Here is a 27,085-nt window from a genome sequence, read left to right on the forward strand (position 1 = left end):
AAGAGACATCTGTAAATAGAGCTGTCCAGCTGCTGCGGGACCACCTACATCTGAATGTCACTTGGATCACCAGCCAGCCGCTTTGATTATCCAGTTAACCCTTTCACCCCTCAGCATTGCCTGCGATTTCACAGTTCTCTCATGTTGCGATCGCATAAGACATCACACGGATGAGGCAGCTCTACCTATATATAAAAGGCTGCTGACTTTGTCCTCGTGTACAGGCCCACATAAAACATTAATTAGGGCAATTTGTGTAACAACCGGGAAAGCAAAACGTGATACGCATACTGTACTCATTACAAGTCCACACTGAATTCTGACAGCTGCCGTGGGTAGTTGAACTGTGATAGTACTAGGTAGGAGTATGGTGTTCCAGTACTAGGGAGGAGTAGTGTGTACCCGTACTAGGGAGGAATAAGGAGGAGTAGGAAGTACCAGTACTAGGGAGTAGGAAGTACCAGGGAGGAGTAGGGAGTACAACTACTAGGGAGGAGTAGGGAGTACCAGTACTAGGGAGGAGTATGGAGTACCAGTACTAGGGAGGAGTAGGGTGCACCCGTACTAGGGAGGAGTAGAGAATACCAGTACTAGGGAGGAGTAGGAAGTACCAGTACTAGGGAGTAGGAAGTACCAGTACTAGGGAGTAGGAAGTACCAGGGAGGAGTAGGGAGTACCAGTACTAGGGAGGAGTAGAGAATACCAGGGAGGAGTAGGGAGTACCAGTACTAGGGAGGAGTAGAGAATACCAGTACTAGGGAGGAGTATGGAGTACCAGTACTAGGGATGAGAAGGGACTACCAGTACATTTTTTTTTATTTTCACACCTAGAGTATCGCTGTGTATGTTTCACAGTCTTACAATTCCAGTTCCCTTTGAAAGAAAATAGATTTATGTGGGAAATCTTCCCTTCTTATTATATACCATACGCACCGCTTAATTCGGTATAAAACGCAATGCAAACACCTTTCCCCCAGTGTTTCATAAACAGAGATTTTTATTAAATCAGAATAAACGTGCAGTTTGCATTATTTACATTCTTGTCTTGAAACTCAGATTTTATTGAGAATTTTGAAAGGGGATAGGGATGGGGGACAAGGGGAAATTAAGCATTCCATCAACAACGTAAATCACAGTAGGTAACAATAGGTACATTTTGGAGTTACATCTTAAATTTGTTTTAATCCGCAAATATATATAGTTCCTCCATTAACTTTATTTCGTTAATCTTTTAAGTGATCAGATTTAGGGCCGGGTCGCCTCCTATTTCCAGGCGGCAACTACAGAGCAGCGCCCTGCTGTTAGGATGTGCGCATTAACTTTAATGCGTGGAGTCAGGTTTTCAAAAGGCTGGGCCAATAAAAAGGATGTTGGTTCTAGATGACACTTGGTGTCTAGGACGGACTCAATGAGATCTTGGATCATGATCCAGAATCTAAGAACCCTCGCGCAAGACCACCAGATGTGAATCATGTCCCCAACCTGGCCACAGTTTCTGAAACATTTGAGACTCCCGGGTATATGGTCCAAAGGCCTCGCTCAGACAGGCTGCGTTGTGATGTGTGCGCGCACATCCGTTGCAATTTCTGGTTGTTCGGTGGGAGTTTTCAAACTGAAAACGCCACCGGCAGCAAAGTGTCGCTACGAAATTTTGCCGCCACAACCAAAATTGAAATTTCGTGCTACTGTCAATACAGCCAATAAAGGCGACCCAGCTCCGTGACACGTGCGTTACGCCCCCCGCCACGCACCCAAACGCTGCGACCCAACTGCTGCAGTTTGAGCAGAGATTGCTGGGCTGCAGGGGCACGTGGCGGAGGCGCGAACGCATGCACGCGAATATAGCGGTCTCTCTGAGCGAGCCCTTAGTCTCTTAGGGGTCAGATACCACTTAACAGAATTTTGTAGGCATTCTCCTTCATAGTGGTACAGATCGATGTCTTGGCTGTAAACTCCCAAATATCGTCCCAGTCCTCGCATACAATCTCTACCTGGTGATCCTCCTCCCATCTAGTGATAAACCTGTGAGCCGGGGAGTCTCCTTATAAATCTAGCTCCTGATATAAAGATGATATCAGACTCTTTTGGTACTGCTTCCTTCTACATAAAGTATTAAAGGTTGTGTTATCCGTGTAAGCACGGGCACCTGATGCGTGAATCGCAAAGTTCCTGATTGGCAGGAAATGGAATAGTTCAGAGGAATCTAATTCAAATTTGTCCATGAACCCTTTGAAATCAATAAATGTTCCTTAACTATTAGATCCCCTACTGTGGTAATACCCAATACTCTTCCAATGTTTGAAACCTCTGGGTGATATACCTGGCTTGAAGTCAGGATTGGCAAATAGGAGGATCAATTTCGAGGGCGAGGAGAGAAGTAAATTACTTTTCTCTGCCAGATAAAATATAGGGAGGGTGAAATTTATACCCAAGAAAGGGGCATAGTACTCAGAGTTGCCGCCCAGACATTCACATCCGAGAGGGCAAAGAAACAGGTTTAGAAAAGGCCTCCTCAATATCTACCCGGCTGTAACATTTAGCGATGGAGTGCCAATAAATAACTCGTCTTATATGGGTTGCTAGGAAGTATTTTCTTAAATCGGGTACTGCAAGACCATCGCCTGACCTAGGCACTAATAATAATAATAATAATAATAGCATGTTCTTGTATAGCGCTGCTAGTTGTACGCAGCGCATTACTGAGACATTTTGCAGGCACAGGTCCCTGCCCCGTGGAGCTTACAATCTATGTTATTGGTGCCTGAGGCACAGGGAGATAATAAGACTGCTCTGGCTATTCTGGGCCTCTTACCTTGCCAAATAAGTTTAAAGAACCTGTTCTAGAGGTCTCCGATCATCTTAACAGGAACGGAAATTTATTTCCATCCTTATGCTACACTGTGTTGCACATGACCACAAGGTATAAGAGAATAAAATAAAAAGAAGAAAATATTAGCCAAGTGTTTACGTTAAATCACCACGTTGTTTGTTGGTTACAAGGCTCCTGCCCACGACCACAGGTTTTAAAACGACGATTGAACATAGTTAATTAATCCCAATTACTCAAACTCATTTGAAGAAGTTTTTTTCCACTTAAGTTACACCAAAAACAGCTGGACCCTTGCAGCACAAAATGCCATTTGTGTCCTCCTGTATTCAAATAAATACATTCACATTAACAAATAAACAGTTAAGAAAAGACAAACCCGCTAACGGAATATAATGATTACAAACATATTCAGATGTGGATTCTTTTCCTAACCTTGCTCTACTTAAAGCAGCAGAACACGGTGACACTTTTTTTATATATAGTTTTGAAGCAGGGTGTCTCCGGAGCTGAGGGTGAGCTTGGTGGGGCTATTGAAATTGCGGCTTTAAATGTCACGTGGACCAATAGGAAGCTGTGACATCTTCCTATTGGCCCACGTGATGAGGGACATTTAAACCTGCATAAGGTTCACCTTCCCAGGTAAGTATCTCAGGAAGCCGAGGGTCCCGGAGCTGAAATCGCAGTTTCCTAGCCATGGAGCGACCAGCCCGACCGAAATGTTTCCGCCAATCAAACGCCAGTCGCCTCATGGGATCGCTCCTGGAGCCATCACGTGACCTGGAATCGCCGCAGGGCTGGTAGGGCCAGACTCCCGGCCCTCTAAAGGTTAAATGGCTGATTTTATTCTTTAAAAAAAAAAGAAATAAAATAGATTAACAATGGAAATGGGACACTGATAAAGTTGATGCTATTTTTCTGTTAATTTGCAGCAAGGAGACATTGAGAAACATGAAGTGGTCTAAATGCTCAAAGGAAATCAACCCCCAAAGAGATGCAGTCACATCCAAGACGCTAAGGGGGTCGTGTACTGTAATTAAAGAAGCCAATTCCTTTTTTTTCCCCCGGAGATAAAATGCAAACAATAATGAAGATCAGCATGGGCTGCTGCTTTAGGCTGCGGCCAGGGTGGAGTGGACCTGGCGCTCACGCTCGACGCGATCAGAGTGATAACTCTGAATGCCCTCGTCCAGGGTGAGGGTGCGTGCACGTGCGTTTGCTGCTTGGCGAGACAACCAAATTTGATTTGGCTGCTCGTTGATGCATCACGTGAGCGGTTCGCCCAATGAGGGCGAACCAGCTCTGTGACGTCATGGCCACGCCCCCCGACACGTCTCCCCTGGGCACGCAACTAGCTGGCCAGAAATCGCCCTGCCGAACAGAGCGCATGACGACACGGCGCTCGAGCGCCAGCGCGCACGCTCCCAGCCTGGCCGCAGCCTTAGGCGGAGTCCATGGACACTAAGACCGTGTGGAGGCTGAGGGAAAGCGGGTGCTTTCCCTGGCCTTACTACGCGCGCCGTCCTGGGGCGTGTCTATGGCGGGTCAGTGTCGTCACGGAGCTGCTTCGCCCTCATTGGGCGTACCACTCACGTGACCGGCCCTGCGAGCGTAAACTAAAATTTGAGTGTCGACTACGCTTCCGCACGCCTGCTGAAGCGTGCGGGAGCCCCTGCTAAAGCCGCTCACATTGCGGCTGCAGGGGCTCACTGACACGCGTGAGCGTGGGTCAGCGGCTAAGCGCTGACCATGCCCGCGGCCTTAGGCCTCATCCAGGGTGGTGCTGAGCGGGCGCGCGCTCACGCTGGCCACGTTGCGACAATGCACATGGCCTGTGTGAGCGGGCGGGTGCGCCTGCTCGGCGCTCAGCCTCTTGCCGAGCAAGCAAAATTGATTTTGCTGCTCGCAAGCGAGTCACGTGAGCGGTTCGCCCCAGCTCAGTGACGTCGGGCCCGCGCCCCCAGATGCGCGCGCACCTAGCCAGCCAGGAAAAGCACGGCCAAGCAGGGCTCAGCTCGCCTCTACCCACCCTGGACAAGGCCTAAGAACAGTACAGGACCACGCACCAACGCGTTTCATCCCTCAGGACTTTCTCAAGGTCATGACCTTGAGAAAGTCCTGAGGGATGAAACGCGTTGGTGCGTGGTCCTGTACTGTTGCCAAGCTGATCATTAAAGGCTAATATATATTTTTTCCATGTCTGGAGTTGCCCTTATTTTTCTGCGTTGGTGGACCCTGTGAGCTGTGCTCCTCTTCTCTTCTTCTTCTCTGGATTCTTCTCCTGAGGACTGCACGCCGACGAATCTATTTATCTGGAACTGCACCAAGACAGGTAAAAGGCTACAGCCCCTTATTTATTACCTTCTTTTGCTGGACTGTATTATATTATAACCCAGTGGTGAATTCATGCATATTGGAGACCTTGAGAAAGCCCTGAGGGATGAAACGCGTTGGTGCGTGGTCCTGTACTGTTCCCAAGCTGATCATTAAAGGTTAGTATATATTTTTTCCATGTCTGGAGTTGCCCTTATTTTTCTGCGTTCGTGGACGCTCTGAGCTGTGCTCCTCTTCTCTTCTACTTCCCCAGCAAGGAAGGAAGGATAATGACAAGCAGAGATAACAGGCCAGGATCATACATGAAGTTAAAAGGAACTATCGTACAAGACGGGGGCCCTGATCTCAAAGGGTCACGCACACATTCAGTGAAGGAAGGAATGTTAACAGGCGCCATTCCTAATACAGTGTCTCAGGGAATGTTAACAGGAGTCATTCCTATACAGAGAGTAGTGTAATACGGCAGGCATAAACTTATAGGGGGTCCATGTTAAAATGGATTTGAAGGTGACACTGTGTGCTCATTTGCATGGCATATCCCAAAATCACTTGCTGCAGTGGAAGCACTATGCTAAGGCCACGTCCACACTGCACACGCGAACGATAGGCCGCACCTCAATGAGGCAGGCCATAGAGTGCGCAATGGCGGTGGCAGATTTCTCGCGAGACAAACAATTTTGTGCTTGTCGCGCGACGGCCGGGTCACGTGGGCGGTTCAGCCAATGAGGACGAGTCGCTCACGTGCCGTCACGGCCACGCCTCCCCGTCGCTGTGGATCACAGGCCCCAGATCGCTCGGCCGATAGGCGCACATGACTCCACGCGCTCCGTCGCACGCATATTATTTCTGCAGCCTACGAGATAATGGGGAAAGGCAGGGTTGCAGACCAGTCTGAGACATGTGAATGTGCTCACAAGTGATTGTGCATTTGCTGTATACAGAGGGAGAATGTTAACAGGAGTCATTCTCACACACACAGAGAGGCAGAATGTTACCAAGAGTCATTCTGGGAGGAGTGCTGTCTAGTGAATTAAACAGAAGAAGAGATTTGTTTGTTGGTGAATGAGAAAATTTAAAATGGTACAACAGCCTGTATTTAATTACGACTGTATGAAGATGTTCACCTGCAATGGAACCTGTAATAAGAGTCCTATTCTATTACCCAAAAGCTTCTGGTGCTCTATTTGTCATCGCCCAGCTGACCACATCAGCCCCTGAGATAAGGTAAATTATTGCTGAGTTGGACATTACACCACTACACAGACGTAACCTCCTTAGGGAGCCAGGCAGGGCGGGTCACAATAATAACTAAAGTTTTCCAGCATTTCTCCCGGATTGCGGCAAAGGGGACAGCGACTATCAGAACAATCACCACCAACAGATAGTTAAGAAAGTTACTGCGATGTGTCAAGATGGTGACATTTGATTCAAAACACAGAGCAAATTTTTTTGTCAAGTTGCACCGACGACGTATGTATGAAGCTTGTTAATCCTGTTCATTAAATTGGCTCAGATCTCTTGGGATCAGAGGTTAACTCCTCCCAGGGGGATTTCATTGATGCAAAGACAAAGGAAAGCTGCACAAGTTACAGATGTATATTTTGATACCGCTCATTATATTATTGCTCTGACTTTCTCTTCCCCTGACTTCCCGAAACATTCGCTGACACAAGTGGAGAAAAGCACCTTGATGCACTTCCTCAAATTCTCCAGTTTGTAACACTTGATACAGTATGTAAGTATTTAGCTCACTAGGTGTTGTTGGGTTGGATTGACCTATTAATGAGCACTGATACCATCTCTTTCTAGTTAAGTCCCCCCACTATGCTTCCACCTTCACTGCTCCTGCCCACTTAGGCAGTGTGGACAAGGTTAACATCAGTGAAAGACAGACACAACTTCAAAGACCTGGAGTTCATCAGCACCTCTGCTATAGGTGCCATCTGTTTGCGGTGCAGCTATCACTTTACCACAAACTCTCTTGGAGATGATACCACCCGAGTCGCCCCAATGGCGGTAGCGGTAGCCTTTGGTAGCAGCCAAAGGGTGTCAGACATTGGCTGGTGTTACAGCTGCTCTGTACAATCCGAAACACATCCACCTTATCCACCTGTACCCTATGTTTCCACTTACATTGCCTTATAGATTGTAAGCTTCTTATCTACTGTTACAATGCAAGTTAATGTTTGTTATCTTATTGTTTTTCACCCTCCAACTCTACTGCGCTCTGGAATATGTTGGCGTGTTATCAATAAATGATAATAATAAATAAATGATATACTTTTATTTTTTATTTTCAATAGATTATCTGAACAAGATATTCCTGTAAAGTCTACCAACCACATACAAACGATGTCTTTAAAATGTATCAATAATTCTGTAACGAAATTTACTTTTCATCCAGCACTGAGGCAACCGCTGTAACGATCGCTGTAAAGAAGTGTCATTGTTTTTGTTTAAATTGAGGGCATACGTGGAATGCGAATACATTACTCCTGTCTGCGGGCTTACACTAGAGGGCATACTCGGGCCTCCCTCTGCCATGCCAGTCATACAAGGTAACTATTTATACTGAAAGGTGGTTAATTCAGGACAGTAAGTCACTTTCCCACACTATGCTGGGAGGGGTTTAGAGATTATCAAAAAAAATCCACTCCCCTATTCACAAACATGGCAAATATTTGAAATTTACTGTGACAATTTCACAAATGTCAACATATACGATAAAAAAAAATATATATATATATATATAATATTTGTATATATATATATATATATATATATATATATATATATATTTATATATATATATATATATATATATATATATATATATATATATATATATATATATACATGCAGTGGGAGCACTGATAATGGTGAAAGGCAGGGTTGCAGACCTGTCTAAGACATGTGAATGTGCTCACAAGTGATATTTTGTATTGGCTATATGCCAACGGTGGAGGTTTTTTGTCGCCTTTTTCACCCACCATAACTTAAAAATGTATGTATGTATGTATGTATGTATGTATGTATGTATGTATGTATGTATGTATAATACACACAAACACACACATACACACACACACACACACACACGCACACACAAAATATACTAAAAAGTATTACATTTGCCCCAAAAAGTCACCAGTCATGTTCGTTTCTTTTTACTTGCCAGACTCTCAAAATAATTAGGATGGTGTTTGATGTCGGGAGTTGGAAACTTCCTGAAACAGTTTGGAATAACACTCCTAATCTGCAACACCTTTGTACATCGCTATACAGATGTTGCAGACACTTCAACACAGCCTTAGTTGTGGTTTCATTTTTCATTTAAAGAGTAACCAATTTTTCAATTCCAATTTATGGAAAGGAGTTTTCATATAAATATTTCACTGTTAATGCAAAAAGCACTAGATTAATCAAAGATATATATATTTATATATTTTTTTTATTATTTTATTATTTATTAAAAAATTAATTGGTTTGGAGCTTTTTTTTGGAGCTGTGTTGCCCTTGTTTAAGACTTTTGTAGCTATGTCTCTTCAAGACTAAAAAATACAGTAGATCCTTATAAGATGCACTATTGTTTTACTATATGTATTCCCTCTGGTGGCTGAGCGTCCTGTGATGTGTTTGAGAGCGGGACATTAAAGTGGGTGATTATCCCACCCAGGCCCAGTTCCACACAAGGGGGCTAAGCTTTATGGATCTGAGAAGCTTCGAACCCTTCGGCCTATCTCACCCTCAACACATTGCAGATCAACAGGACAACAATGAAAGAAAGAAGAACCAGTGCTATTTTCATGTACATGTCCAAGTGTATTGGTGGTTACTTAGGCCTCGGGAATGGTCAGCGCCCGTGCGGAGGCGCGCGCAAGCTTACCAGTGGGCCACTGCAGCCGCAATGAGAGCGGCTTTAGCAGGGGCTCGCGCACGCTTGCGGAAGCGTGTGTCTTAACAAATTTTTCGTTTCGGCGCTCACGGGAGCGCCGGGCCGGTCACGTGAGCGGTTGCGAACAAGCTCCGTGACGTCACTGGCCCGCCCACGGACGGCGCGCGCTCTAAGGCTAGGGAAAGCACCCGCTTTCCCTCAGCGAGCCTCCGCACGGCTGCAGTTACCATGGACTCGGCCTTAGTTATCTGCAGCACAGCGAGGAACCGGTTAGCTGTGGCATGACATGCTTATATTTAACCTGTCTGCTGCTCCTGTGCATGCAATGAATGTGTGTGCCATTTAACATGGATTGAATTATCAAAGTAGGTCGATAACATCATGGTAAATATCATGGAGTACAGCACAGGTATAATTAAGGGGGGGAGATTAAGCAGCTTGGTATACAGGACAACGCATAAGTACATTGATGTACCAATACATTATAATAAATAAGGCTAGTTATGAATCTGTGAGATTAACCATGTGGTTTATAAAAGTTACCCAATTGAATTCCCTGTAATTAGTATCGGGTCAACTAATATAAGGACCATTGCAAATATTCTGCATGTCCCGCCAGCAGTGAAGAGTTAACTAACTCCAATACAAGGTTTAAAAGCAGCGAACCCGTTCACGTCTCCTGTGTACTTTGCATTAGCAAGGTTTGGGAGGATAAGAAACTGGCACCGCATTTTGTTTTTTCTGGGGCGCGTTGTGGAAGAGAGGCAGAGATTGTGATAAAGGTCGGTTCATAGGAGAGGAAGAAAATAAAAGAGCACTTATTAAAATATAAAAGCGCGGCAGGCTTTTCCTAGAGAAAGTAAGAAAATGGGAAAATCTGACATTTAGATTCCATCGACGGCTGAGAACTTCAAAGCGGAACAGAATTTATTTTAAATGAACTTACTTTTTTTTTTTAAATTGTGTTATGAAAGTTATTTTGTAGTCAAAGGTTATCGCTGTAGGTTTATTATTTACTCTGCCCGTGTCCCAGGTAAATCAATATTCTCAAACAGATTTTTTTATTTTTTTTTGCTGGCTGCTCCCTCAGTTGTTTAGAGCAGGAGTGGACCTCAAGCCCCCCCAACAAGTCAGGTTTTCAGGATATCCCTGCTTCAGCAGAGGTGGCTCAATCAGTGCCTGCTTCAGCACAGGTGGCTCAATCAATCCCTGCTTCAGCACAGGTGGCTCAACCTGTGCTGAAGCAGGATATGCTGAAAACCTGACTGGTTGGGGGCATTTGAGGACTGGAGTTGACCATCCCCCTGATTTAGAGGGTACTGGCAGCAAGGGAACGAATATTAAATATGGCAAAGTTTCCAGGCAAAATACGAGACTGAATATAGCAGATTGAGGAGGTTCTGTCCGAGAGAATCAGTCTAACAGGGAATACAGTTAACCCCATACCCATAAGGGGCCTCTGCAATGTGCTAGAATTGTCACCTTTCATACAGAATAACAGGACAGGTTTGCCCTTAGAAAAGAATAGAAAGTCAGCAGGCTCTCCCCATCCGCTTACAATACCTTAGACATCTCCTGTCATCCCACTCGCATTGATCCAGTTCTTCTGAATGTGTGTCCTGTGCAGTCAGAAATGTGCTATTTTCTCTAGTTCAACCCAAAGATCCAGGCGACGACCGTACAATACCTTAGATGCCTGCAAAGTTACTTCCCCATCTGAGTGGATTATGTCAATGTCTGGTCACTGCCTGCCTTTCCGAGCTTGCCTGTGTACGGCTGAGATGTGTGTAATCCAATGCATGAAACTGCAGAGACACCCAGTCCCTTAGGGTTCGACTGTATTCCAAACAAGGAAGATATTTTTTTGGCTCTCAGTCTTGTCACACCACCTACTAACAAATTTCCTCCCCCCCCCCCCCCACCTGACAACATCAGCACGTCAGATAAAGACCAACCCCTGTGTCTTCATTCAGCACATGGAATCCAGGCCAAGGCTGTGATTGTAAACCTGCCCTAATAACCACACCCTAGCCTAGACAATATTAATGTAACCGCAGCCAAACCCTAGCCGTGCCTCCTAAGATCGCTGCTTAAAAAAAAAAAATACCCTGCTGACTAGTTGCTGTGCTTATTTCCATTTTAACCCCTCTTTGGTGCTTGAGGAGCCAGCAATGTGCTGATACATAACCTCCAGCATTTCCCAGATTCAAATATATACACGAATATGACACCCCACCCCTCATATGTCACCCACTCCTCATATGACCTCAAACACCCCAATATCACTCATAAGAACCCCTAACACCCCCCAATAACCCTCATAAAACCTCAAACACCCCTCGTAAGGCCCCCAATGTCACTCATAAGAACTCCCAACACACCCCATACGATCCCCAACACCCCTCATAAGACCCCCAACACCCCTAAAACCTTTACAGATACAATAAGGGTAAGAGGCTGTTTTTTTTCAAATGTAAGTCCCAGGCTGAAAAGGGCAGGTAGTGGCAGAGGGAGCAGGGCCGCAGGCGCACACCCGGCAGCCCACCCGCAGAGTGACGCTGATAAGCTGGCCATGTAGGGACGCCACACGGACAGCCTATCAGCGACGCCAAAGACTCTGATTGGCCCTTTGTCATGGGCAAACCAGTGCATAGGCGGGCAAACCAGTGCATAGGCGGGCAAACCAGTGCATAGGCGGGGAGAGCGGCACAAGCAGGTACACTGTTTGTAGGCCGGTACAGCGTGCGCCAAAATGGTTCTGCACCGGTCAAACCAATACCATAGTATAATAACGGAGGTGATTTATCAACTTTTTCCTGAAGCAAACAACAAAATGACAACAACAAAGACCAGGCTTCTCGAAGGGAACAAAAATGTGAATTAATGGGGATTTTCCATCATGTCCAGTTCATGAGCAACAGTTTTGCAGATGGAAGACTTTAGTATACATAATAATATTGAATTTCTTGTTGAGCACCGACAGACAGTGTACGCAGTGCCATACATGACATTTGCAAGCACAGTGAAGGCCTGCCATAAAGAGTTTACGATCTTATTTTGATGCCTCTCAGAAGGCAAAGTGACTGGCCCAGGCTCGCAAGAAGAGCTGACACTTGGAATTGAAATGGGTTTATCTGTTTAAAGACAGTGACATTAGTACTGAGCTATTCTCCCAGCCAAACTCTGCAGGAGTGTTACTGTATTTGTTGCTATCCACTCCAGCACTGAGGCTGTGTTACACAGCAGTATGTATATGGCCCCTCCAGCACTGAGGCTGTGTTACATACTGTAGCAGTATGTATATGGCCCCTCCAGCACTGAGGCTGTGTTACATACTGTAGCAGTGTGTATATGGCCCCTCCAGCACTGAGGCTGTGTTACATACTGTAGCAGTATGTATATGGCCCCTCCAGCACTGAGGCGGTGTTACATACTGTAGCAGTATGTATATGGCCCCTCCAGCACTGAGGCTGTGTTACATACTGTAGCAGTGTGTATATGGCCCCTCCAGCACTGAGGCTGTGTTACATACTGTAGCACTGTGTATATGGCCCCTCCAGCACTGAGGCTGTGTTATATACTGTAGCAGTGTGTATATGGCCCCTCCAGCACTGAGGCTGTGTTACATACTGTAGCAGTATGTATATGGCCCCTCCATAGGCTGTGGCTGTGTTACATAGCAGTATGTATATGGCCCTTCCAGCACTGAGGCTGTGTTACACAGCAGTATGTATATAGTCCATCCAGCACTGAGGCGGTGTTACATAGCAGTCTGTATATGGCCCCTCCAGCACTGAGGCTGTGTTACATATCAGTATGTATATGGCCCTTCCAGCACTGAGGCTGTGTTACATAGCAGTATGTATATAGTCCCTCCAGCACTGAGGCTGTGTTACACAGCAGTATGTATATAGTCCCTCCAGCACTGAGGCTGTGTTACATAGCAGTATGTATATAGTCCCTCCAGCACTGAGGCTGTGTTACATAGCAGTATGTATATGGCCCATCCAGCACGGAGGCTGTGTTACATAGCAGTATGTATATGGCCACTCCAGCACTGAGGCTGTTACACAGCAGTATGTATATAGTCCCTCCAGCACGGAGGCTGTGTTACATAGCAGTATGTATATGGCCCCTCCAGCACTGAGGCTGTGTTACATAGCAGTATGTATATGGCCCCTCCAGCACTGAGACTGTGTAACATAGCAGTATGTATATGGCCCCTCCAGCACTGAGGCTGTGTTACATAGCAGTATGTATATAGTCCCTCCAGCACTGAGGCTGTGTTACACAGCAGTATGTATATAGTCCCTCCAGCACTGAGGCTGTGTTACATAGCAGTATGTATATAGCCCCTCCAGCACTGAGGCTGTGTTACATAGCAGTATGTATATGGCCCCTCCAGCACTGAGGCTGTGTTACATAGCAGTATGTATATGGCCCCTCCAGCACTGAGGCTGTGTTACATAGCAGTATGTATATAGTCCCTCCAGCACTGAGGCTGTGTTACATAGCAGTATGTATATAGTCCCTCCAGCACTGAGGCTGTGTTACATAGCAGTATGTATATAGTCCCTCCAGCACTGAGGCTGTGTTACATAGCAGTATGTATATAGTCCCTCCAGCACTGAGGCTGTGTTACATAGCAGTATGTATATAGTCCACTCCAGCACTGAGGCTGTGTTACATAGCAGTATGTATATAGTCCACTCCAGCACTGAGGCTGTGTTACATAGCAGTATGTATATGGCCCCTCCAGCACATAGGCTGTGTTACATAGCAGTATGTATATGGCCCCTCCAGCACTGAGGCTGTGTTACATAGCAGTATGTGTATAGTCCACTCCAGCACTGAGGCTGTGTTACATAGCAGTATGTATATGGCCCCTCCAGCACTGAGGCTGTGTTACATAGCAGTATGTATATAGTCCCTCCAGCACTGAGGCTGTGTTACACAGCAGTATGTATATGGCCCCTCCAGCACTGAGGCTGTTACATAGCAGTATGTATATGGCACCTCCAGCACTGAGGCTGTGTTACATAGCAGTATGTATATGGCCCCTCCAGCACAGAGGCTGTTACATAGCAGTATGTATATGGCCCCTCCAGCACTGAGGCTGTGTTACATAGCAGTATGTATATAGCCCCTCCAGCACTGAGGCTGTGTTACACAGCAGTATGTATATGGCCCCGCCAGCACTGAGACTGTGTTACATAGCAGTATGTATATAGTCCCTCCAGCACTGAGGCTGTGTTACATAGCAGTATGTATATGGCCCCTCCAGCACTGAGGCTGTGTTACATAGCAGTATGTATATAGCCCCTCCAGCACTGAGGCTGTGTTACATAGCAGTATGTATATGGCCCTTCCAGCACTGAGGCTGTGTTACATAGCAGTATGTATATAGTCCCTCCAGCACTGAGGCTGTGTTACACAGCAGTATGTATATGGCCCCTCCAGCACTGAGGCTGTGTTACATAGCAGTATGTATATAGTCCCTCCAGCACTGAGGCTGTGTTACACAGCAGTATGTATATGGCCCCTCCAGCACTGAGGCTGTGTTACATAGCAGTATGTATATGGCCCCTCCAGCACTGAGGCTGTGTTAGATAGCAGTATGTATATAGCCCCTCCAGCACTGAGGCTGTGTTACACAGCAGTATGTATATAGTCCCTCCAGCACTGAGGCTGTGTTACATAGCAGTATGTATATAGCCCCTCCAGCACTGAGGCTGTGTTACACAGCAATATGTATATAATCCCTCCAGCACTGAGGCTGTGTTACACAGCAGTATGTATATAGTCCCTCCAGCACGGAGGCTGTGTTACATAGCAGTATGTATAGGGCACCTCCAGCACTGAGGCTGTGTTACATAGCAGTATGTATATGACCCTTCCAGCACTGAGGCTGTTACATAGCAGTATGTATATGACCCTTCCAGCACTGAGGCTGTTACATAGCAGTATGTATATGGCCCCTCCATCATGTGTTACACAGCAGTATGTATATAGTCCCTCCAGCACTGAGGCTGTGTTACCCAGCAGTATGTATATGGCCCTTCCAGCACTGAGGCTGTGTTACATAGCAGTATGTATATAGTCCCTCCAGCACTGAGGCTGTGTTACATAGCAGTATGTATATGGCCCCTCCAGCACTGAGGCTGTGTTACACAGCAGTATGTATATGGCCCCTCCAGCACTGAGGCGGTGTTACATAGCAGTATGTATATGGTCCCTCCAGCACTGAGGCTGTGTTACACAGCAGTATGTATATGGTCCCTCCAGCACTGAGGCTGTGTTACACAGCAGTATGTATATGGCCCCTCAGCACTGAGGCTGTGTTACACAGCAGTATGTATGGCCCCTCCAGCACTGAGGCTGTGTTACACAGCAGTATGTATATGGCCCCTCCAGCACTGAGGCTGTGTTACACAGCAGTATGTATATGGCCCCTCCAGCACTGAGGCTGTGTTACATAGCAGTATGTATATGGCCCCTCCAGCACTGAGGCTGTGTTACATAGCAGTATGTATATGGCCCCTCCAGCACTGAGACTGTGTTACATAGCAGTATGTATATGGCCCCTCCAGCACTGAGGCTGTGTTACACAGCAGTATGTATATGGCCCCTCCAGCACTGAGGCTGTGTTACACAGCAGTATGTATATGGCCCCTCCAGCACTGAGGCTGTGTTACACAGCAGTATGTATATGGCCCCTCCAGCACTGAGACTGTGTTACATAGCAGTATGTATATAGCCCCTCCAGCACTGAGGCTGTGTTACATAGCAGTATGTATATCGTCCCTCCAGCTCTGAGGCTGTGTTACACAGCAGTATGTATATGGCCCCTCCAGCACTGAGGCTGTGTTACACAGCAGTATGTATATGGCCCCTCCAGCACTGAGGCTGTGTTACACAGCAGTATGTATATGGCCCCTCCAGCACTGAGGCTGTGTTACACAGCAGTATGTATATGGCCCCTCCAGCACTGAGGCTGTGTTACATAGCAGTATGTATATGGTCCCTCCAGCACTGAGGCTGTGTTACATAGCAGTATGTATATGGCCCCTCCAGCACTGAGGCTGTGTTACACAGCAGTATGTATATGGCCCCTCCAGCACTGAGGCTGTGTTACACAGCAGTATGTATATGGTCCCTCCAGCACTGAGGCTGTGTTACATAGCAGTATGTATATAGTCCACTCCAGCACTGAGGCTGTGTTACATAGCAGTATGTATATAGTCCCTCCAGCACTGAGGCTGTGTTACATAGCAGTATGTATATGGCCCCTCCAGCACTGAGGCTGTGTTACATAGCAGTATGTATATGGTCCCTCCAGCACTGAGGCTGTGTTACATAGCAGTATGTATATAGTCCACTCCAGCACTGAGGCTGTGTTACATAGCAGTATGTATTTGGTCCCTCCAGCACTGAGGCTGTGTTACAAAGCAGTATGTATATGGCACATCCAGCACTGAGGCTGTGTTACATAGCAGTATGTATATGGTCCCTCCAGCACTGAGGCTGTGTTACATAGCAGTATGTATATAGTCCACTCCAGCACTGAGGCTGTGTTACATAGCAGTATGTATATGGCCCTTCCAGCACTGAGGCTGTGTTACATAGCAGTATGTATATGGCCCCTCCAGCACTGAGGCTGTGTTACATAGCAGTATGTATATGGCCCCTCCAGCACATAGGCTGTGTTACATAGCAGTATGTATATAGTCCCTCCAGCACTGAGGCTGTGTTACATAGCAGTATGTATATGGCCCCTCCAGCACTGAGGCTGTGTTACATAGCAGTATGTATATGGCACATCCAGCACTGAGGCTGTGTTACATAGCAGTATGTATATGGCCCCTCCAGCACTGAGGCTGTGTTACATAGCAGTATGTATATAGTCCCTCCAGCACTGAGGCTTTGTTACATAGCAGTATGTATATAGCCCCTCCAGCACTGAGGCTGTGTTACACAGCAGTATGTATATAGTCCCTCCAGCACTGAGGCTGTGTTACATAGCAGTATGTATATGGCCCTTCCAGCACTGAGGCTGTGTTACATAGCAGTATGTATATAGTCCCTCCAGCACTGAGGCTGTGTTACACAGCAGTATGTATATGGCCCCTCCAGCACTGAGGCTGTGTTACATAGCAGTATGTATATGGCCCCTCCAGCACTGAGGCTGTGTTAGATAGCAGTATGTATATAGCCCCTCCAGCACTGAGGCTGTGTTACACAGCAGTATGTATATAGTCCCTCCAGCACTGAGGCTGTGTTACATAGCAGTATGTATATGACCCTTCCAGCACTGAGGCTGTTACATAGCAGTATGTATATGACCCTTCCAGCACTGAGGCTGTTACATAGCAGTATGTATATGGCCCCTCCATCATGTGTTACACAGCAGTATGTATATAGTCCCTCCAGCACTGAGGCTGTGTTACACAGCAGTATGTATATGGCCCCTCCAGCACTGAGGCTGTGTTACATAGCAGTATGTATATGGCACATCCAGCACTGAGGCTGTGTTACACAGCAGTATGTATATGGCCCCTCCAGCACTGAGGCTGTGTTACATAACAGTATGTATATAGTCCCTCCAGCACTGAGGCTGTGTTACACAGCAGTATGTATATGGCCCTTCCAGCACTGAGGCTGTGTTACATAGCAGTATGTATATAGTCCCTCCAGCACTGAGGCTGTGTTACATAGCAGTATGTATATGGCCCCTCCAGCACTGAGGCTGTGTTACACAGCAGTATGTATATGGCCCCTCCAGCACTGAGGCGGTGTTACATAGCAGTATGTATATGGTCCCTCCAGCACTGAGGCTGTGTTACACAGCAGTATGTATATGGTCCCTCCAGCACTGAGGCTGTGTTACACAGCAGTATGTATATGGCCCCTCCAGCACTGAGGCTGTGTTACACAGCAGTATGTATATGGCCCCTCCAGCACTGAGGCTGTGTAACACAGCAGTATGTATATGGCCCCTCCAGCACTGAGGCTGTGTTACACAGCAGTATGTATATGGCCCCTCCAGCACTGAGACTGTGTTACATAGCAGTATGTATATGGCCCCTCCAGCACTGAGGCTGTGTTACATAGCAGTATGTATATGGCCCCTCCAGCACTGAGGCTGTGTTACATAGCAGTATGTATATCGTCCCTCCAGCACTGAGGCTGTGTTACACAGCAGTATGTATATGGCCCCTCCAGCACTGAGGCTGTGTTACACAGCAGTATGTATATGGCCCCTCCAGCACTGAGGCTGTGTTACACAGCAGTATGTATATGGCCCCTCCAGCACTGAGGCTGTGTTACACAGCAGTATGTATATGGTCCCTCCAGCACTGAGGCTGTGTTACACAGCAGTATGTATATGGTCCCTCCAGCACTGAGGCGGTGTTACATAGCAGTATGTATATGGCCCCTCCAGCACTGAGGCTGTGTTACATAGCAGTATGTATATGGCCCCTCCAGCACTGAGGCTGTGTTACATAGCAGTATGTATATAGCCCCTCCAGCACTGAGGCTGTGTTACACAGCAGTATGTATATGGCCCCTCCAGCACTGAGGCTGTGTTACACAGCAGTATGTATATGGCCCCTCCAGCACTGAGGCTGTGTTACACAGCAGTATGTATATGGCCCCTCCAGCACTGAGGCTGTGTTACACAGCAGTATGTATATGGCCCCTCCAGCACTGAGACTGTGTTACATAGCAGTATGTATATAGCCCCTCCAGCACTGAGGCTGTGTTACATAGCAGTATGTATATCGTCCCTCCAGCTCTGAGGCTGTGTTACACAGCAGTATGTATATGGCCCCTCCAGCACTGAGGCTGTGTTACACAGCAGTATGTATATGGCCCCTCCAGCACTGAGGCTGTGTTACACAGCAGTATGTATATGGCCCCTCCAGCACTGAGGCTGTGTTACACAGCAGTATGTATATGGCCCCTCCAGCACTGAGGCTGTGTTACATAGCAGTATGTATATGGTCCCTCCAGCACTGAGGCTGTGTTACATAGCAGTATGTATATGGCCCCTCCAGCACTGAGGCTGTGTTACACAGCAGTATGTATATGGCCCCTCCAGCACTGAGGCTGTGTTACACAGCAGTATGTATATGGTCCCTCCAGCACTGAGGCTGTGTTACATAGCAGTATGTATATAGTCCACTCCAGCACTGAGGCTGTGTTACATAGCAGTATGTATATAGTCCCTCCAGCACTGAGGCTGTGTTACATAGCAGTATGTATATGGCCCCTCCAGCACTGAGGCTGTGTTACATAGCAGTATGTATATGGTCCCTCCAGCACTGAGGCTGTGTTACATAGCAGTATGTATATAGTCCACTCCAGCACTGAGGCTGTGTTACATAGCAGTATGTATTTGGTCCCTCCAGCACTGAGGCTGTGTTACAAAGCAGTATGTATATGGCACATCCAGCACTGAGGCTGTGTTACATAGCAGTATGTATATGGTCCCTCCAGCACTGAGGCTGTGTTACATAGCAGTATGTATATAGTCCACTCCAGCACTGAGGCTGTGTTACATAGCAGTATGTATATGGCCCTTCCAGCACTGAGGCTGTGTTACATAGCAGTATGTATATGGCCCCTCCAGCACTGAGGCTGTGTTACATAGCAGTATGTATATGGCCCCTCCAGCACATAGGCTGTGTTACATAGCAGTATGTATATAGTCCCTCCAGCACTGAGGCTGTGTTACATAGCAGTATGTATATGGCCCCTCCAGCACTGAGGCTGTGTTACATAGCAGTATGTATATGGCACATCCAGCACTGAGGCTGTGTTACATAGCAGTATGTATATGGCCCCTCCAGCACTGAGGCTGTGTTACATAGCAGTATGTATATAGTCCCTCCAGCACTGAGGCTTTGTTACATAGCAGTATGTATATAGCCCCTCCAGCACTGAGGCTGTGTTACACAGCAGTATGTATATAGTCCCTCCAGCACTGAGGCTGTGTTACATAGCAGTATGTATATGGCCCTTCCAGCACTGAGGCTGTGTTACATAGCAGTATGTATATAGTCCCTCCAGCACTGAGGCTGTGTTACACAGCAGTATGTATATGGCCCCTCCAGCACTGAGGCTGTGTTACATAGCAGTATGTATATGGCCCCTCCAGCACTGAGGCTGTGTTAGATAGCAGTATGTATATAGCCCCTCCAGCACTGAGGCTGTGTTACACAGCAGTATGTATATAGTCCCTCCAGCACTGAGGCTGTGTTACATAGCAGTATGTATATGACCCTTCCAGCACTGAGGCTGTTACATAGCAGTATGTATATGACCCTTCCAGCACTGAGGCTGTTACATAGCAGTATGTATATGGCCCCTCCATCATGTGTTACACAGCAGTATGTATATAGTCCCTCCAGCACTGAGGCTGTGTTACACAGCAGTATGTATATGGCCCCTCCAGCACTGAGGCTGTGTTACATAGCAGTATGTATATGGCACATCCAGCACTGAGGCTGTGTTACACAGCAGTATGTATATGGCCCCTCCAGCACTGAGGCTGTGTTACATAACAGTATGTATATAGTCCCTCCAGCACTGAGGCTGTGTTACACAGCAGTATGTATATGGCCCTTCCAGCACTGAGGCTGTGTTACATAGCAGTATGTATATAGTCCCTCCAGCACTGAGGCTGTGTTACATAGCAGTATGTATATGGCCCCTCCAGCACTGAGGCTGTGTTACACAGCAGTATGTATATGGCCCCTCCAGCACTGAGGCGGTGTTACATAGCAGTATGTATATGGTCCCTCCAGCACTGAGGCTGTGTTACACAGCAGTATGTATATGGTCCCTCCAGCACTGAGGCTGTGTTACACAGCAGTATGTATATGGCCCCTCCAGCACTGAGGCTGTGTTACACAGCAGTATGTATATGGCCCCTCCAGCACTGAGGCTGTGTAACACAGCAGTATGTATATGGCCCCTCCAGCACTGAGGCTGTGTTACACAGCAGTATGTATATGGCCCCTCCAGCACTGAGACTGTGTTACATAGCAGTATGTATATGGCCCCTCCAGCACTGAGGCTGTGTTACATAGCAGTATGTATATGGCCCCTCCAGCACTGAGGCTGTGTTACATAGCAGTATGTATATCGTCCCTCCAGCACTGAGGCTGTGTTACACAGCAGTATGTATATGGCCCCTCCAGCACTGAGGCTGTGTTACACAGCAGTATGTATATGGCCCCTCCAGCACTGAGGCTGTGTTACACAGCAGTATGTATATGGCCCCTCCAGCACTGAGGCTGTGTTACACAGCAGTATGTATATGGTCCCTCCAGCACTGAGGCTGTGTTACACAGCAGTATGTATATGGTCCCTCCAGCACTGAGGCGGTGTTACATAGCAGTATGTATATGGCCCCTCCAGCACTGAGGCTGTGTTACATAGCAGTATGTATATGGCCCCTCCAGCACTGAGGCTGTGTTACACAGCAGTATGTATATGGCCCCTCCAGCACTGAGGCTGTGTTACACAGCAGTATGTATATGGCCCCTCCAGCACTGAGGCTGTGTTACACAGCAGTATGTATATGGTCCCTCCAGCACTGAGGCTGTGTTACACAGCAGTATGTATATGGTCCCTCCAGCACTGAGGCGGTGTTACATAGCAGTATGTATATGGCCCCTCCAGCACTGAGGCTGTGTTACATAGCAGTATGTATATGGCCCCTCCAGCACTGAGGCTGTGTTACATAGCAGTATGTATATAGCCCCTCCAGCACTGAGGCTGTGTTACACAGCAGTATGTATATGGCCCCTCCAGCACTGAGGCTGTGTTACACAGCAGTATGTATATGGCCCCTCCAGCACTGAGGCTGTGTTACACAGCAGTATGTATATGGCCCCTCCAGCACTGAGGCTGTGTTACACAGCAGTATGTATATGGTCCCTCCAGCACTGAGGCTGTGTTACACAGCAGTATGTATATGGCCCCTCCAGCACTGAGGCTGTGTTACACAGCAGTATGTATATGGCCCCTCCAGCACTGAGGCTGTGTTACACAGCAGTATGTATATGGTCCCTCCAGCACTGAGGCTGTGTTACATAGCAGTATGTATATAGTCCACTCCAGCACTGAGGCTGTGTTACATAGCAGTATGTATATGGTCCCTCCAGCACTGAGGCTGTGTTACATAGCAGTATGTATATGGCCCCTCCAGCACTGAGGCTGTGTTACATAGCAGTATGTATATGGTCCCTCCAGCACTGAGGCTGTGTTACATAGCAGTATGTATTTGGTCCCTCCAGCACTGAGGCTGTGTTACAAAGCAGTATGTATATGGCACATCCAGCACTGAGGCTGTGTTACAAAGCAGTATGTATATGGCACATCCAGCACTGAGGCTGTGTTACATAGCAGTATGTATATGGTCCCTCCAGCACTGAGGCTGTGTTACATAGCAGTATGTATATAGTCCACTCCAGCACTGAGGCTGTGTTACATAGCAGTATGTATATGGCCCTTCCAGCACTGAGGCTGTGTTACATAGCAGTATGTATATGGCCCCTCCAGCACTGAGGCTGTGTTACATAGCAGTATGTATATGGTATGTATATAGTCCCTCCAGCACTGAGGCTGTGTTACATAGCAGTATGTATATGGCCCCTCCAGCACTGAGGCTGTGTTACATAGCAGTATGTATATGGCCCCTCCAGCACTGAGGCTGTGTTACATAGCAGTATGTATATAGTCCCTCCAGCACTGAGGCTTTGTTACATAGCAGTATATATATAGCCCCTCCAGCACTGAGGCTGTGTTACACAGCAGTATGTATATAGTCCCTCCAGCACTGAGGCTGTGTTACATAGCAGTATGTATATGGCCCCTCCAGCACTGAGGCTGTGTTACACAGCAGTATGTATATGGCCCCTCCAGCACTGAGGCTGTGTTACACAGCAGTATGTATATGGCCCCTTCAGCACTGAGGCGGTGTTACATAGCAGTATGTATATAGTCCCTCCAGCACTGAGGCTGTGTTACACAGCAGTATGTATATGGCCCCTCCAGCACTGAGGCTGTTACACAGCAGTATGTATATGGCCCCTCCAGCACTGAGGCTGTGTTACATAGCAGTATGTATATGGCCCCTCCAGCACTGGGGCTGTGTTACACAGCAGTATGTATATGGCCCCTCCAGCACTGAGGCGTGTTACATAGCAGTATGTATATGGCCCCTCCAGCACTGAGACTGTGTTACATAGCAGTATGTATATGGCCCCTCCAGCACTGAGACTATGTTACATAGCAGTATGTATATAGCCCCTCCAGCACTGAGGCTGTGTTACACAGCAGTATGTATATGGCCCCTCCAGCACTGAGGCGTGTTACATAGCAGTATGTATATGGCCCCTCCAGCACTGAGGCTGTGTTACATAGCAGTATGTATATGGCCCCTCCAGCACTGAGGCTGTGTTACATAGCAGTATGTATATGGCCCCTCCAGCACTGAGGCTGTGTTACATAGCAGTATGTATATGGCCCCTTTCTGCACTGAGACTGTGTTACACAGCAGTATGTATATGGTCCCTCCAGCACTGAGGCTGTGTTACACAGCAGTATGTATATGGCCCCTCCAGCACTGAGGCTGTGTTACATAGCAGTATGTATATAGTCCCTCCAGCACTTAGGCTGTGTTACATAGCAGTATGTATATAGCCCCTCCAGCACTGAGGCTGTGTTACATAGCAGTATGTATATGGCCCCTCCAGCACTGAGACTGTGTTACATAGCAGTATGTATATAGTCCCTCCAGCACTGAGGCTGTGTTACATAGCAGTATGTATATGGCCCCTCCAGCACTGAGGCTGTGTTACATAGCAGTATGTATATAGTCCCTCCAGCACTGAGGCTGTGTTACATAGCAGTATGTATATAGCCCCTCCAGCACTGAGGCTGTTACATAGCAGTATGTATATAGTCCCTCCAGCACTGAGGCTGTGTTACACAGCAGTATGTATATGGCCCTTCCAGCACTGAGGCTGTGTTACACAGCAGTATGTACTGTATATGGCCCCTCCAGCCCCGAGGCTGTGTTACATAGCAGTATGTATATAGTCCCTCCAGCACTGAGGCTGTGTTACACAGCAGTATGTATATGGCCCTTCCAGCACTGAGGCGGTGTTACATAGCAGTGTGTATATGGCCCCTCCAGCACTGAGGCTGTGTTACATAGCAGTATGTATATAGTCCCTCCAGCACTGAGGCTGTGTTACATAGCAGTATGTATATGGCCCTTCCAGCACTGAGGCTGTGTTACATAGCAGTATGTATATAGTCCCTCCAGCACTGAGGCTGTGTTACACAGCAGTATGTATATGGCCCTTCCAGCACTGAGGCTGTGTTACATAGCAGTATGTATATGGTCCCTCCAGCACTGAGGCTGTGTTACACAGCAGTATGTATATGGCCCCTCCAGCACTGAGGCTGTGTTACACAGCAGTATGTATATGGCCCCTCCAGCACTGAGGCGGTGTTACATAGCAGTATGTATATAGTCCCTCCAGCACTGAGGCTGTGTTACACAGCAGTATGTATATGGCCCCTCCAGCACTGAGGCTGTTACACAGCAGTATGTATATGGCCCCTCCAGCACTGAGGCTGTGTTACATAGCAGTATGTATATGGCCCCTCCAGCACTGGGGCTGTGTTACACAGCAGTATGTATATGGCCCCTCCAGCACTGAGGCGTGTTACATAGCAGTATGTATATGGCCCCTCCAGCACTGAGACTGTGTTACATAGCAGTATGTATATGGCCCCTCCAGCACTGAGACTGTGTTACATAGCAGTATGTATATAGCCCCTCCAGCACTGAGGATGTGTTACACAGCAGTATGTATATGGCCCCTCCAGCACTGAGGCGTGTTACATAGCAGTATGTATATGGCCCCTCCAGCACTGAGGCTGTGTTACATAGCAGTATGTATATGGCCCCTCCAGCACTGAGGCTGTGTTACATAGCAGTATGTATATGGCCCCTCCAGCACTGAGGCTGTGTTACATAGCAGTATGTATATGGCCCCTTTCTGCACTGAGACTGTGTTACACAGCAGTATGTATATGGTCCCTCCAGCACTGAGGCTGTGTTACACAGCAGTATGTATATGGCCCCTCCAGCACTGAGGCTGTGTTACATAGCAGTATGTATATAGTCCCTCCAGCACTGAGGCTGTGTTACATAGCAGTATGTATATAGCCCCTCCAACACTGAGGCTGTGTTACATAGCAGTATGTATATGGCCCCTCCAGCACTGAGGCTGTGTTACATAGCAGTATGTATATAGTCCCTCCAGCACTGAGGCTGTGTTACATAGCATTATGTATATGGCCCCTCCAGCACTGAGGCTGTGTTACATAGCAGTATGTATATAGTCCCTCCAGCACTGAGGCTGTGTTACTGTACATAGCAGTATGTATATAGCCCCTCCAGCACTGAGGCTGTTACATAGCAGTATGTATATAGTCCCTCCAGCACTGAGGCTGTGTTACACAGCAGTATGTATATGGCCCTTCCAGCACTGAGGCTGTGTTACACAGCAGTATGTACTGTATATGGCCCCTCCAGCCCCGAGGCTGTGTTACATAGCAGTATGTATATAGTCCCTCCAGCACTGAGGCTGTGTTACACAGCAGTATGTATATGGCCCTTCCAGCACTGAGGCGGTGTTACATAGCAGTGTGTATATGGCCCCTCCAGCACTGAGGCTGTGTTACATAGCAGTTGTATATAGTCCCTCCAGCACTGAGGCTGTGTTACATAGCAGTATGTATATAGTCCCTCCAGCACTGAGACTGTGTTACATAGCAGTTGTATATAGTCCTTCCAGCACTGAGGCTGTGTTACATAGCAGTTGTATATAGTCCCTCCAGCACTGAGGCTGTGTTACACAGCAGTATGTATATGGCACATCCAACACTGGGGATAACACACAGGGGATTGGTTCTCAGGATGCTTGGAATGACACAATCTAATCTCTATTCGTTTGTGTGTATTTAAAGGGGAAATCCCACTAGTCGGCCAGTTGAATATATTAGGAGTCAATGAATGTTGAAGTGTTTATCAATCAAGTGTTTTCTTTCCCCATATCCCACCCTGTCCTTATCAGAGAGACAATAAAGATAAGGGGAAGTGGGGGTGGGGAGGGGGGCCCTGGCTGTACAAGCACTTGCTGATCACCCAGAGACATAACACAAAACATAAAACGTTCAAAAATACTTACAGCTGCAGCAGCCGTTATTCAAACAAATCACGGCGCCATTTTCATGTGCTCTGCTGTACTCCACGTAGCATGAACGCGGCCAATCTCCCCAGGTACCCGCACTTGTCCCAATTACTTTGTTGAATTTCATGGATTCTGTTTCTTTGGGTGCAATGAAATGAATGCATTGCAATGTGTACAGTACTGTGCTACTGTGTCAATTTCAGGTGTTTAAAAACCAGAACTCTAAAATGCCATTTTCTGCGCTCGCCTGAACTCGCGTCTTAAGGCGGTACGGTTGGAAGAAATCCCGCGTCCTGACATCGGTATTCCGATGTACACAAAGCATGGTGTTAGAATAACGGCCGCTGCAGCTGTAGAGCTGTAGGATTTCAAGGGTATCAATTATCCAGATGTAACTCTTTAAACTTGTCACTGGAATTAGTTCATTATTTGTTATGTTAAACATTTCTTCTCCATACAGTGCAGTAACCTTTCTGTTTTCAACTCTAGTTTTTTAAAACAGCAATTCCACCTCCTCTAGCGTTGCCAGGTGGCTTCTCTAAAAATACTGAACACAATAGTGAAATGTGCGATGCGCTCGAGACACACACACATCCACACCTTTCCTGCTCCATGCTGTTGCCTCCTCTCATTGGCCCCACCCCCAGGCTCCTGACATCTCCTCCTGATTGGCTGCATTACCCAGCAGCAGCCAATCAGGATGGAAGAGGTTGCCCAGCCCCCTAGCAACAGCCCTGCTCTGGGAAA

The 27,085-nt window shown here is 47.2% G+C and overlaps 1 protein-coding gene across 3 annotated transcripts in view; it reads right to left on the reverse strand.

Moving 5' to 3' along the window:
- Positions 1-27,085, reverse strand: part of ZBTB7C (zinc finger and BTB domain containing 7C) — a 135,068-nt gene that overhangs the window by 37,176 nt on the left and 70,807 nt on the right. The window contains exon 1 of one of the 3 annotated variants that reach the window (XM_075586006.1): positions 10,744-10,927. The exons of 1 other annotated variant lie outside the window; for it this stretch is intronic. The gene's annotated coding sequence lies outside the window, so the exon portion shown is untranslated. Of the gene's footprint in view, positions 1-10,619; positions 10,928-27,085 lie in introns of those variants that run through there. One more of the 3 variants, XM_075586002.1, reaches the window with a different exon arrangement.

The sequence above is a fragment of the Ascaphus truei genome, chromosome 1, assembly GCF_040206685.1.
Source record: "Ascaphus truei isolate aAscTru1 chromosome 1, aAscTru1.hap1, whole genome shotgun sequence".
NCBI classification, from domain to species: domain Eukaryota; kingdom Metazoa; phylum Chordata; class Amphibia; order Anura; family Ascaphidae; genus Ascaphus; species Ascaphus truei.